Source organism: Psammomys obesus, unplaced genomic scaffold (genome assembly GCF_907164565.1).
Source record: "Psammomys obesus unplaced genomic scaffold, mPsaObe1.curated_primary_1811, whole genome shotgun sequence".
Classification (NCBI taxonomy): domain Eukaryota; kingdom Metazoa; phylum Chordata; class Mammalia; order Rodentia; family Muridae; genus Psammomys; species Psammomys obesus.
In genome coordinates, this window is record NW_026592481.1 from 3,288,683 (window position 1) to 3,300,926 (window position 12,244).

Below are 12,244 nucleotides of genomic sequence, written 5' to 3' on the forward strand. Positions count from 1 at the left end.
GGAAGAAAAGGCAAGAAGACGAAAAAGATATTTGAGGAATGAGCACTACTTCTGAAAATTGCCAGGAGGGGGACAGGCAGCAAGCAGGTTTTGGATGTATTCTTTTCAACTTGAAGATGTGTAGTTTTGAGATGATCCATCACTGTTGTTCTGTTGTTTGTTAGTTTACTGAGTTTTCTTTGACATGCTTTTCTCTGTTGAGATTTGAACATTCTGAGTGCCAATTTGAAAAAAAAAAACTGGAGAGAAACAAACAAGACAAAGCTGACAGGTTAAAAAAAAATCAACATTTGTAGTAAGGCAAAGGCAGTTAGCTGCCTGGAATTCACATCTTCCCAATCCACTCTCTACAAATATATATACATATATTTATATATATTTGTGTATATATATATAATGTATATAATCAGTCTGCAGTCAAGAGCTGCCTGACTTGGTCCTGGACAAATCACTGGGGCAAACTGAGTACCCTTGAATGTCACTTTCTTCCTGGAAAGGTGAGGCTGTGAGCTAGGAAAGTGTTGTTTCTTTCCTAGGCTGATTGAACAAGAAACAGCTCTTGCTCTAGTTTAGCCATAGTTGTTTGTCTGAAAAAGTCATGTGAGACTCTTGTTCATTTACTGATGCTTGTTCATTTCTACAGAGACACTGGTGTCTCCAAGACTGACCTTTTAATGTGGTTGTAAGGTTTCTGCAATGGTTGCTGTTCTATGTTGCATCCTCCCGTCATCTGTCTTCGCCGTATTTTCCAGACTTTGATTTGTGTCCTGGTGTCTTTTGATTTGGGATTACAGGTAGTTTTGAGCCCCTCCTTAGAAAGTAGTAGGGAGGAGGAAAAATGACAACTGGTTTTCTTACTTAAAAACCTATGTACCCATTCAGTGAATGGTTATTATCTCCATGTACAAATATATCAATACAGCTCAAGAATTTTATATTGTTATTTTAATTCAGCTCTGCCCTAAAATAATAAACTCATGGTCAAGCTCATAGTAATGTTTCCTTGTAGGCTCTGAGTATTTTCTGGTAAACAGCCCTTTGTACTAGTGTAGACCATGATGCACATATATTTTGTATTAAGACTGGAAAAAGGAACATTTTAGAATTTACTGAAAGATATCACCTGGGCTCTGAATATTTCTGTACATCCTTTATAATGATAAAGCAGTTGTATTCGGCAGCTTCAAATCCATCATAGGTGGGAAAATGTTTTCTATAAAGTACAACCTGTTGCTTTTCACATTAGCAAGAGTACTCATGGCTTAAGATTCAGGGCTGAACTCTTTTTTAACTCAGTCATTTCATTTTTAATAATTCTGGGCTTGTTTTTTCCTTTAGCACAAATACTCTTGCTTTGCTTTATGTGGTTTGGCTGTACTATGGCCTTCCTGGAAAGGAATTCTTATCTATGTGTCTTTAGTACTTCTTCACTCTTCTGAAATAAAATCTGGGGGGGGGGGTAAATAATTAACATAGTTTTCAGAGCTTTTTATTTGCTGTCCAAAGTGAGACTATATATACTAAATGAGTGATTGCCATTTATTCACTCAAAAAATGTATGTGGAGTTTCTATTGTGTGCTAGCTATGTGAGCAATTTCCCAGACACAGGACACTTCATTTACTTCTTAATATCCACTTTAAGCATCACTGAGAAAAATGCACAAGAGATAAGAGCATCAAATATCAGATACTTTTTCAAAGTATGGTACCACAATGCTTTTCTTTACCTTCACAACAGAATTCGAGAGCAGCTTATGGTCTTATTCAAAGTGTTCCTTCTGTGGTTTTCCCACATTCAGTTTTTGGCTCTCTCCTCATTCCAGCTGGGTATTGTCCTTGATACCTCTTGGTGAATTGATCAAATAGTAGAATGCCTGTTCTGGCTCAAATTGAAGTCAAAATAAGGTGTATCTAAAATATATCCTATCTTCTAACAGAGATGAGAGGAGATGACATGCATTCTACATTAGTTAGAAAGGATATAGCAAGCAGTTGACATATTGGAAAAAGGTTTAGGAAATCAAACCTACCACACTTAATTTGGATGGGGTGTATAGAGTATAAGTAACAAGGATTTAATGAATGAACCAATGGTCATCTCAGAGGACACACCTTTGAAGAAACTAAAGGCTATCATATCATCATCATAACCTTATTCAAATTTCAAAGTGATTGGACACAATCTGGGTCAATTTCAGACTCAAATTCAACTAGTGGATTAAGGCAGATTTTTTTCTGTCTCCTGATTAAAGAAATCCATAGGAAGAGCAGGAAGGTGGTACAGAAATAGTTGATGACAGAACCAAGACATTACCCAGGTACCCTGACTTGACAGAATTCTTCCGTGTTGTTTATATGGTTCAAACAGTTAATCCCAGTTATTCTTTTCATCCTGTCTGTCCAGGTACTGATCTAACAAGAAAAAAAAATGAAGCTTTTAGTGATTTTATATGTTCATCCATATTGTCAAGTCACATGACCAAATACCTCCTTATTCTGACGAGTATAAGTAAAATTTCAAAATTTAAATTTCTAAGAAGTTCAATGCCATAGCCTGTTGACATTCTCAAAAGACATTAGGAAAAGAGCTAGATTCAAAATTAGTTCCCTGACTTCACAGAGCTCTCCCCAAGTTCATTCTTCTCTTTTGAACTCTCAACCTGTGTTCCCTGAAATGCTCAGTATAGTCAACATGAAAAGCTCCTGCATGGACAGCATTCATTTCTGTTTTATTGATAAATAGGAAACTCTGTGGTTATTGAGTGTATCTTGCCTCTGCTATCATACCAATATCTAGGAGAGTGCTGGGAGCCCCACAAGTGCTTGCTGAATATGTGATTGTGACTAGGTTGCATGAATCCAGTAGGTGAGACCTAATTTTGGTTGTTCCAAGCTGCTTCTTCTCTTCCTTTTCATTAAGCAGACTTCCTAACAGCTCTGTTGCTGACCTTGCTTCCTGTTTAGTATTCTCACCCTGCCATCTGTATTATTTTTTACCACAACCTTGTAATCAGATGTTGACTATACTCCACCTCACCATGTCCCAAAGAGCCCACCCAGAGGATTAAACCCTTTACCATGGTAATGAGCCTTCTTTTCACACAGAATGGCAGAGGTCTTACTACAAAATGTTTCATGTGATACCTCTAGAACTGCTCACTCTCCATAGACTTTGAAGTTATTAGGGCTGCTTTGTGATTCTATGATGTTGAATCCACAGTACTCTTTGGTAATTCCTAAGATGCTAAAAGCTTGGTTCTGCTGCAGGACTTTACAGGTAGGAATCAGTGGAGACAGCTAAGAAATGGAGTAGATATTACTGTTTGTTTTACATCTGTCTCCTAATAAAATGAAAAAAAAATCTAACCAACCAACTAAACAGAAACAAACAAAATCCCTGTGATGAAGACCTCTACTAATTATAAATTTATTTTCTAATCTCTTGTCCTCCTTGCTTGATTTTTTTTTCTATTATACTCCTTTTTGGATAAGGCCTCTTTGGTCGGGAAGCCCTACTGTTTAAAGAAGTCACACCGCCCATTTTTCAAACTTCTCATTAAGCATCACTGTTCCTAGACAATCATTTTTTCACTGGGTTCTGTATAGTAAAAACACCAGCCAATCATTTTGAAACAGATAACCACATGTTGCTCACTTTTATTTTGTATTTTTCTGGGGATCACTTTATTCCCCCATAATGTGATAACAGTATACTGGATGAGTTTGATTTTAAAATTAGTTGTGAGAGAATTGTCCTATCATAAGAATTTACTGCTGTGTTCATGCTTGCTCATTTCCCCCTAGATAGTTCCTAGACTCTGCCATCTCAGAAAATAGTTGGGGAAAATATATTGAAAAGAACCCTTTAATAATAAAATGATACAGTGAAATTAGAAAATAGCTGGGGACCATGTGTTAAGAAGAACCCTTACGTAATAAAATGCTACAATGCTTAAAACTCTCTGGTTTGTTTCTATTCCTTGTTTTCTATTCATCCTTAATCGTAACGTTTTAAGTCCTCTTACATGATCTTCGCTGCTTCTTATCTCCCTTCTCCAGTATGGCCATCTTCAGAACTGACTATTTTATTCCTGCAGAAGCCCTTTCCTTGTCTTTTATGCCTAGAATGTTCTTTTGTATGGCATATCCTTCTGTATCCTTCACATTGTAGGGGAAAAAGAGTCACCTTCCCTGTGGCTCTCTTCAAAGTATTTCTGACCTTACTCAGTTACCATTGGTCATCTCACATGAGCTGGGCTTGTTATTATATTATATTCAGTGCTTATTTTTCTAAACTGATGTGAAAGTTTATTCAGGACAGGCATCCAAAAATACATTTCCCATCGTATTGCCACTGCCTAGAGTAGGCAGTGACACAAGTTAGATTCTGTTTTTATGTAGAATATACATGAGTTTCTAAAGTTAACTCTTCATTGATTATTTTGTAGTTTGGAGATAGAGAGGAAACTGTAAAATTGTTGCCTTCAAACTTTTATCCAGTTCCTAATAAATGAGCATCTCAAAGAACCAGACTTGAAATCAATAAACAGCGGAGGCTTTGTGGGTAATTCTCATGTCAGCCATGTTTGGAAACAATTGATACTGACTTACTTAGCTTACCACTTACTACAGAATCAAACAAAATTCAAATTTGTTACAAGCAAGGAATCAAGATCAAAGCAGCTCTAGACAGTACAACGTTATAATTCATATCACTCTAAACTAATGGAGTAGAGATTTTCAGAGAGCTCCCTAGTGTAAGAGCCAAACCCTCTAAAGATATTGGAGACATAGAAATGCTTTTTTTCTCTACTTATTGTGGGATGGCCATATATTTCTCAGTTTTCATTTTTAATTTAACAGTTCTCTTAAAGGGGCCATTTGACAATGTTGCAAAGTAGTTTTAATAGTCATTAATCACAGGAATTGCTCGTGACATTTAATATGTATAGCCCTGATGTTCAGGTATTTATCCTATGATGTATAGCACTGCCCAGTAAGCTATTGCCCAGTTCAAAGTGTTAACTGTGCTGATGACCTGAAGCCCCAGCTGAGATGTTCTGAATAGAAATAAAAAAAAAATTAATGTATTTGCAGAACCATTTTGTATGACATATCTCAAAATACATATGTATTTTTCAGCTTTTGAAGAGATGGTATTGACAAAATGAGAGACAGACTTGGCTAAATTGAGTCACAACTATAAACAGCATGTTTTATGTCAAGAAGTGCTGATACTGTAAAGGGTATTGTCATTATAGAAAACTTGATAACTTGGGACTTTTGCTTCTTGATTTCTCAGTACCAATGCTCTTCCAGATCTTGGGATTAAATAAATGTTTTCTATAGCTATCTTGGTTATGCATTAACATTTATCAAACTTACCTGGTGTGCTATCTGTTTAAACTTAACAGGAGTATCAGTTGCTCATATCTGATCAAGTGTGTGCCCAAAACTTGAAGGTAGAAGAGAAGAAGCAATCTCATAAAACCTTCATGGGTGGTTCTGCAGCAGTCTGAAAGCAAGAAGTGAGAGTGTGTTCTTTTATTCCATTGGCTGGGGATATGTTATAGACCCTATGTTATGAACCATAGCAGGATGCACTGAAAGGAACCAAAATAATGAGGAGGGAAACTGTGCCCCTCAACTCTTCTTTCTCAATCCCATCTGGACAATCGCAGCTTACCATGTTGTTGGTGGTTTATGTTTTCTGCCACAGAGATGATTCTTGGGGCCTTTTCTAAACCTCTTGTCATATCACTTAATGATAATAAGCATGGCCTTTTTTAGACTGTAGGCTCCTAAATGATAGGCAAAGAGCAAATAGAGTTATTAGCAACTTGCTATATTTTGGACTGCAGTCACCAATTTTCCCAAACACACAGGTACTTGTGAACAAAAAAAAAGACAAAATGAACAAGGACGGTCACCACTATATATATGGCTCTACTTTCCCAAACACACAGGTTCTTGTTTAAACAAACAAGACAAAACGAACAAGGACTGTCACCACATATATATGGTACTACTTTCTCTGTGTAGTTTGAGGCAGGTTACTTTGCTGTGGCTGTGGTGTGTTGGGCTTGTACTCCACTGAGTTACATCCATAGCCCGTTATGTGAATAAAGGATATGATATAGAGCCAGGAATTTGACCATAGGTTCAAATATGATCGTTGTTTACTTAAATATGGTTTGACTTCTGTTTTTTTTAAAAGATGTCATGGCCTTTTGAAATTAAAATCCATTAGGATTTCCTTTTCTTCTTGACTGATATATTCTTAGAACTATCTAATTAAAAAATTATAATAAATGTGAACATTTGGGGTGTTAACTAAACTAGATTTCTAAAAAGAAAATGTCAGACGAATTTGGTGGAAAGTTGCTATGGGAACACCAACAGAACTTTTGAAGATTAACTTTAACCATATATTTGAATGACCCTTTTATACAGCTGACTGAAGTATCTGATGAAGAAATTGCTTAAGTTAGTACAAGTAATAAATGTACTAAAGGCATCTTGTTGGCATGGAGAGTGGCTCATTCTGTGTTTCCTGAGTAACCTTGTGTAGGAGGGATGCTGTTTCATATAGGCACAAAGCCCTGGACAATACTGTAGATATCTATTATTGTGGTACCGCTTTAGTTACACCCACTGAGTAACAGAACTGTAGTAAATGGATGGAATATTGAGTTTGCAGAATAATTTGAAATAGTAAAACTCATATAACTTTCAGTGGTCATGTTGCTGTTGATGGTCTCAATAAAATGTAAAATGATGGTCTGAACAGAAAATCATGACTTTTGTTTCAAAAGATAAGTCATTTTTTTCTCTTACATTAAGCTATAAAGGAAATTGTAGTGTTAAGATCCATACTGAAAGTTACTCAGAATGCCTAACTTGAGGAGTGAACATGTTGACAGATGTAAGGGAAGCAATGAAGGGTGGCAAGGCACTCAGTGGTTAGCTATGAAGAACTCTTATCAAGGAAGGAACAGTGGTATGAGAACCCAATGACTCTTAGCACTGACTGGAAGAGATACTAGCAATGTGTCTAGAGAGCAAAATCTGGACAAGCAAAAATAGACTTCAACAATCTATCCCCTGATATCTTGGATTCTTATTTTCCCACCTTATTTTTGAGCCAAGCCCAGACATTTGCGTGAGATAAGCGTGGCAAAGAAGAGCTTATCACACAGAAGGCAGATGTTTTGTTTCTCTTGTTTGTATGTATGGAGGGGAAGACTTTGGTAAACAGAGTACCAACATGAGTGTATGCAGACGTGGCTGTTATTTACTTATAAAAGATACTATATTCTTTTAGAGGGTTCCAAAATTGCTTAAAGTGTTTAATTAGCATGTTGAAACTATCCATGTATTATGCAAACTCCACTTATATGTACTATATATCCCATATATTCCCAGTAAAGATATTTATATTATGTGTTTATTAAAGAATCTAATGTTCACTTGGAATATGACATCATATTTATATGTGTATGTGTAGTTATATATGTAACTTAGAAGAACACTATCAAGAGTGCTTTGATCAACTTTTATTAATAGAAACAAAAACTCTAATGGATAAATTTCCCTCTAAGCTCACAAGACTAGCTTAATGTAGTTTTTCTAAACTATAAAACAAGGAATTAAAATAGCTTTTTCTGGTTGATAGATATAGTTTTAGTTATTAGCATAAAGGTATTTTATTTTTTTTCTACTGGTCTGGACTCGTTGCAACCGAAGACAACACTTTGGATGGACCCCCTAGTAACCCACATTAATTTGATAAAGGGAAAATTATCATTTCAGAGTTTTTTCCCCCTTTCTATGAGCTGGCTTTTCACTTCGGTGATCAATTTCTTTACTGTAATTTTGTTTGTTTGTTTGGTTGGTTTTTGCTAACTACATATCAGACAGGGAACTGATATTTAGTTTATATGAAAACTGCAAAATTAACTGCCATATCATCCAATCAGTAAATGAGTAAAGAACTCAATAGTTCTCAGAAGAAAAAAAAAAAAAGACAAGAAATGTTCAAAAAAGATAGAAGAGGGTCCAGATCCTTAACTATCAGAGAAATAAAAATTAAAATTGCTTTGGGATTCTGTCTTTCCATAATCAGAATGGCTATCATCTGAACAACAAACAACAGAGAGAACAAATGGCAACAAATGTTTGTGAGGATGTGAGGAAAGCACAACCCTCATGTACTTCTGGTGGAAAAATAAACAGGTGCAGCCACTGTGGAAATCTGCATTTAACGTTCTTACAAAAAAAAAATAAGGAGGACAAAGAGGAGAAAGAGAGAGAGAGAGAGAGAGAGAGAGAGAGAGAGAGAGAGAAAGAAAGAAAGAAAGAAAGAAAGAAAGAAAGAAAGAAAGAAAGAAAGAAAGAAAGAAAACATAACTACTATGTGACCTAGCTATGCCACTCCTAAGGATAGACCTGAGGAGTCTAAGGAAACATACAAAGGAGACACTTGCAAATCAAAGTTTATTGTTGCACTATTCACAATAGTCAAAAATGCATATAAAAAATGAGGCACACATGCACATTGGAATTTTATGGAGCCACGAAAAGCTGAGGAATAACATTTGCAGGAAAATGGCTGTTATATAGTAAGTGTCATCCCAAATTAGAAAAACAAAAAACTTGAAACACATGTACATCTATGTTCATGACATCTGTCTCACTTCTCATTGCTTCTTTGAAGACAATGTTCACAAAACATTGGAGCATATGAAAGGGCAGACGAAAGAACCATGAATCATATTATGGCTGTTTACTTGGCCAATTGTAGCATGTGCCTGATGCATGCTTGGTACATGCATTCCTGTCAAAGAAATTAACCAAGGGCTTAAAAGTTCTTAATTTTTTTATAATTTTATTTTTTATATTAATCACCGGTTATTTACTTTGTATCCCAGGAGTAGCCTCCTCCCTCAATCCCTCCCAATCCCACACTCCCTCCCTCATCTCCCTGACCCTTTCCAAGTCCACTGCTAGGGGAGGTCCTCCTCCCCTTCCATCTGACCCTAGCTTATCAGGTATCTTCAGGACTGGCTGCAGTGTCCTCCTGTATGGCCTAGCAGGCTGCTCCTCCCTCAGGGGGTGGGGGGAGGTCAAAGAGCCAACAACTGAATTCATGTCAGAAATAGTCCTTGTTTCCCTTACTAGGGAACCCACTTGGATACTGAGCTACAATGGGCTACATCCAAACAGGGGTTCTAGATTATATCCATACATGGTCCTTGATTGGAGAAACAGTCTCATAGAAGATCCCTGTGCCCTGATATATTTGTTCTTTGTGGAGCTCCTCTCCTCTCCAGGTCATACTAACTCCCCCTTCTTTCATATGATTCCCTGCACTCTGCTGAAGGTTTGGTTATGAGTCTAAGCATCTGCTTTGATACACTGCTAGGTAAAGTCTTTCAGATGCCCTCTGCAGTAGGCTCCTGTCCTGTTACTTGTTTTCTCCTACTTCCAATATCCATCCCATTTGTCTTTCTAAGTGAGGATTGGTCATCTTACCCCAGGTTCTCTTTCTTGTGTATCTTCTTTATGTGTACAGATTTTGGTTTGTTTACCCTATATTATATGTCTAATATTCACTTATAAGTGAGTATAGACCATGTGTGTCTTTCTGCTTCGGGATCACTCAGGATGATCTTTTCTAGATCCCACCATTTGCCTGCAAATTTCATGATTTCCTAGTTTTTAATTGCTGAGTAGTATTCCATTGTGTAAAAGTACCACAATTTCTGTATCTATTCCTTTGTTCTTGATCTTTTAGAAATATTTAGTTTGACAATAGTAATGGCAATAGCCAATGTTTGTTGAGCACTTTCCATGAAAACATGAATAGCCTACATATAAAATTTCACTTAAGCCTTTAAAAAAGTTGCTTCTATAATTTAGGCAATCATTTAAATATTCTCTATAAGTGGCAGTTATAAATTATCTCCGTCTTTCCCACACAGGCAACATACCTGGCACCACTCAACATTGATGAGAAACAGGAGGAGAACATAAATTAAACAAAGAAATAAGCAGGATTTTGGTGCTCTTCTGGTTAACACACACACACACACACACACAGACACACAGACACACCTCTATCACCACCAAACCTAGCACCAGAAATGAATAACATTCTGTTTGATGTTTTTAGCCGAGTGTTGTGATTTTATAATCCCCACTAGCAAAGTGGTTTTGATGGAAACATGGCAGAATTTAACCCTGCTTTAATACTTCTCTTGTCTTCTTTACATGACTGTTCTAATGGAACATCCATTTCAGGAATGACACTGCATGGTTGAACTCTCAGCCACCTGGAAAGGGTACATGTGAACTGGCAGTTGTCCTTTATCAGAATTTTCCAAAAGTGTTTATGAATATGGATAAACACAAACTCCTCATCTATGTATAGTGGCTCTGGACAGCACAGTGCTTTTGTAAATGCTGGCATTTATCTCACACATGCATTCTTACTCATTCATTTTAAAAGGAGTGGCAGTTCATAGACCTGTCTTGGGGAAAAGATTGACTCTTATCAAGATTAACTGGTTTAAAAACCACGTAATTTTTTTTTTCTTTCAGGATGGCTGCAGAGTGAAACCTTATCGTTAGTACACAGCTATAAAGACTTCCTGCATTTATTTGGTTCCCACCATTTTAAAAAGGTGTCACAAGTGCTGATGCTGTCTCATTCTGCAAACATAAGCACACTTTTATTGGATACTTCATTTAGGAATGTTTTACTATATGATTATGCTTTGATATATATCAGAAAGGGAAAATATTTTTACAACCTAGAGATATGGAAACCAGCCTCCTCCTTTCAGAAAAGTAGGCAGCTAACACTACATTGTTAGAACTCCTTATCATCACACATTGCAAACACTTGTGAAAGAACATAGGCTTTTCTAAGGACTCTCAGGTCTGCTTAGACTTGAAGAACTATGAGATCTTCTAAGGCAGTTATTCTCAACCTTCCTAATTACTTCTTTAGAAACTTAAAAATTCTGACTATTGTCTGTCTATATCTATCTATCTATCTATCTATCTATCTATCTATCTATCTATCTATCTATCTATCTATCTATCTATCATCTATATCTATCTGTCTATCATCTGTTCATCCAACCATCTATAATTTTTCCATAAGCAATGAGAAGACTCACTCTGTACCCTACGTTGTCCTGGAACTCACTGCCTTAGGCTGTTCTCAAATTCATGACACAACTTTTCCCTTGCCTCTTGAGTACTAAGAGTACAGATGTACACCAACACAATTGGCTAAAAGTTTTTTCTTAGTCACATATAGATTTTTATTTTTACTTGATGTGTATGGATATTTTGCTTGCAGGCATGTCTGTGAACCATGTGTGTAGCGCCCAAAGAGGCAAGGAGAAGGCATGATATCCCCTGGAACTGGAGTTAAGGATAGTTATGAGCAAACATACGGGTGCTGCTTATTGAGCCTGAGTCCTTTGGCAGAGCTCTTAACCACTGAGCCATCTCTCCATCCCCTCAAAGTTTACTCTTAATTGGCAAAAAATATTTGTGTCTGTGGTATGCAATATGTCTTTAAGCATGTCTTCATTCTGGAATAGATAAATGAAGATAAGTACCAGAGCTATGACCTCTTACGCTTGTTTTGTGAAAAGAACACTGCATCTTATCTGTTAGCAGTTTTCAGATCTAAAACAGTTTTCTTAACTATAGTAATCACTTAGTACTAACAATAAAAAGTGTAAACTCTCCTCTTGTTTAACTGAAAATTTGTGTCCCTTGACCAACAACTTCCTGGAGATTGATATATTTACTTCTATTTATTAGTGTCATTTAACAGTTTTTATAACATTAATGCCTTTTTTAACATCCAGAAGCAATTACAAATGAGGTGATTTACAGTTGGAATAATATTTTTAAGTGACTAATTTATTATCCAGTCTGACGTATAAACAAATAAGGTAAATTAAAAATGAAATAGACAGTGCAGAAGATACCTAATAAGCTAGGGTCAAATGGGAGGGGAGGAGGACCTCCCCTAGCAGTAGACTTGGAAAGGGGCAGGGAGGAGATGAGGGAGGGAGGGTGGGATTGGGAGGGGATGTGGGAGGGGTATCAGGCTGGGATGCAAAGTAAATAACCTGTGATTAATATAAAAAATAAAAATTAATAAAAATTGGAATAGACATATAAAATCTCTTGTCTTTGAAGTTTAAGAATATTTGC

The 12,244-nt window shown here is 36.5% G+C and overlaps 1 protein-coding gene across 1 annotated transcript in view; it reads left to right on the forward strand.

The window, feature by feature from the left end:
* Positions 1–12,244, forward strand: part of Arhgap6 (Rho GTPase activating protein 6) — a 296,896-nt gene that overhangs the window by 943 nt on the left and 283,709 nt on the right. The gene's annotated exons all lie outside the window — the stretch shown is intronic.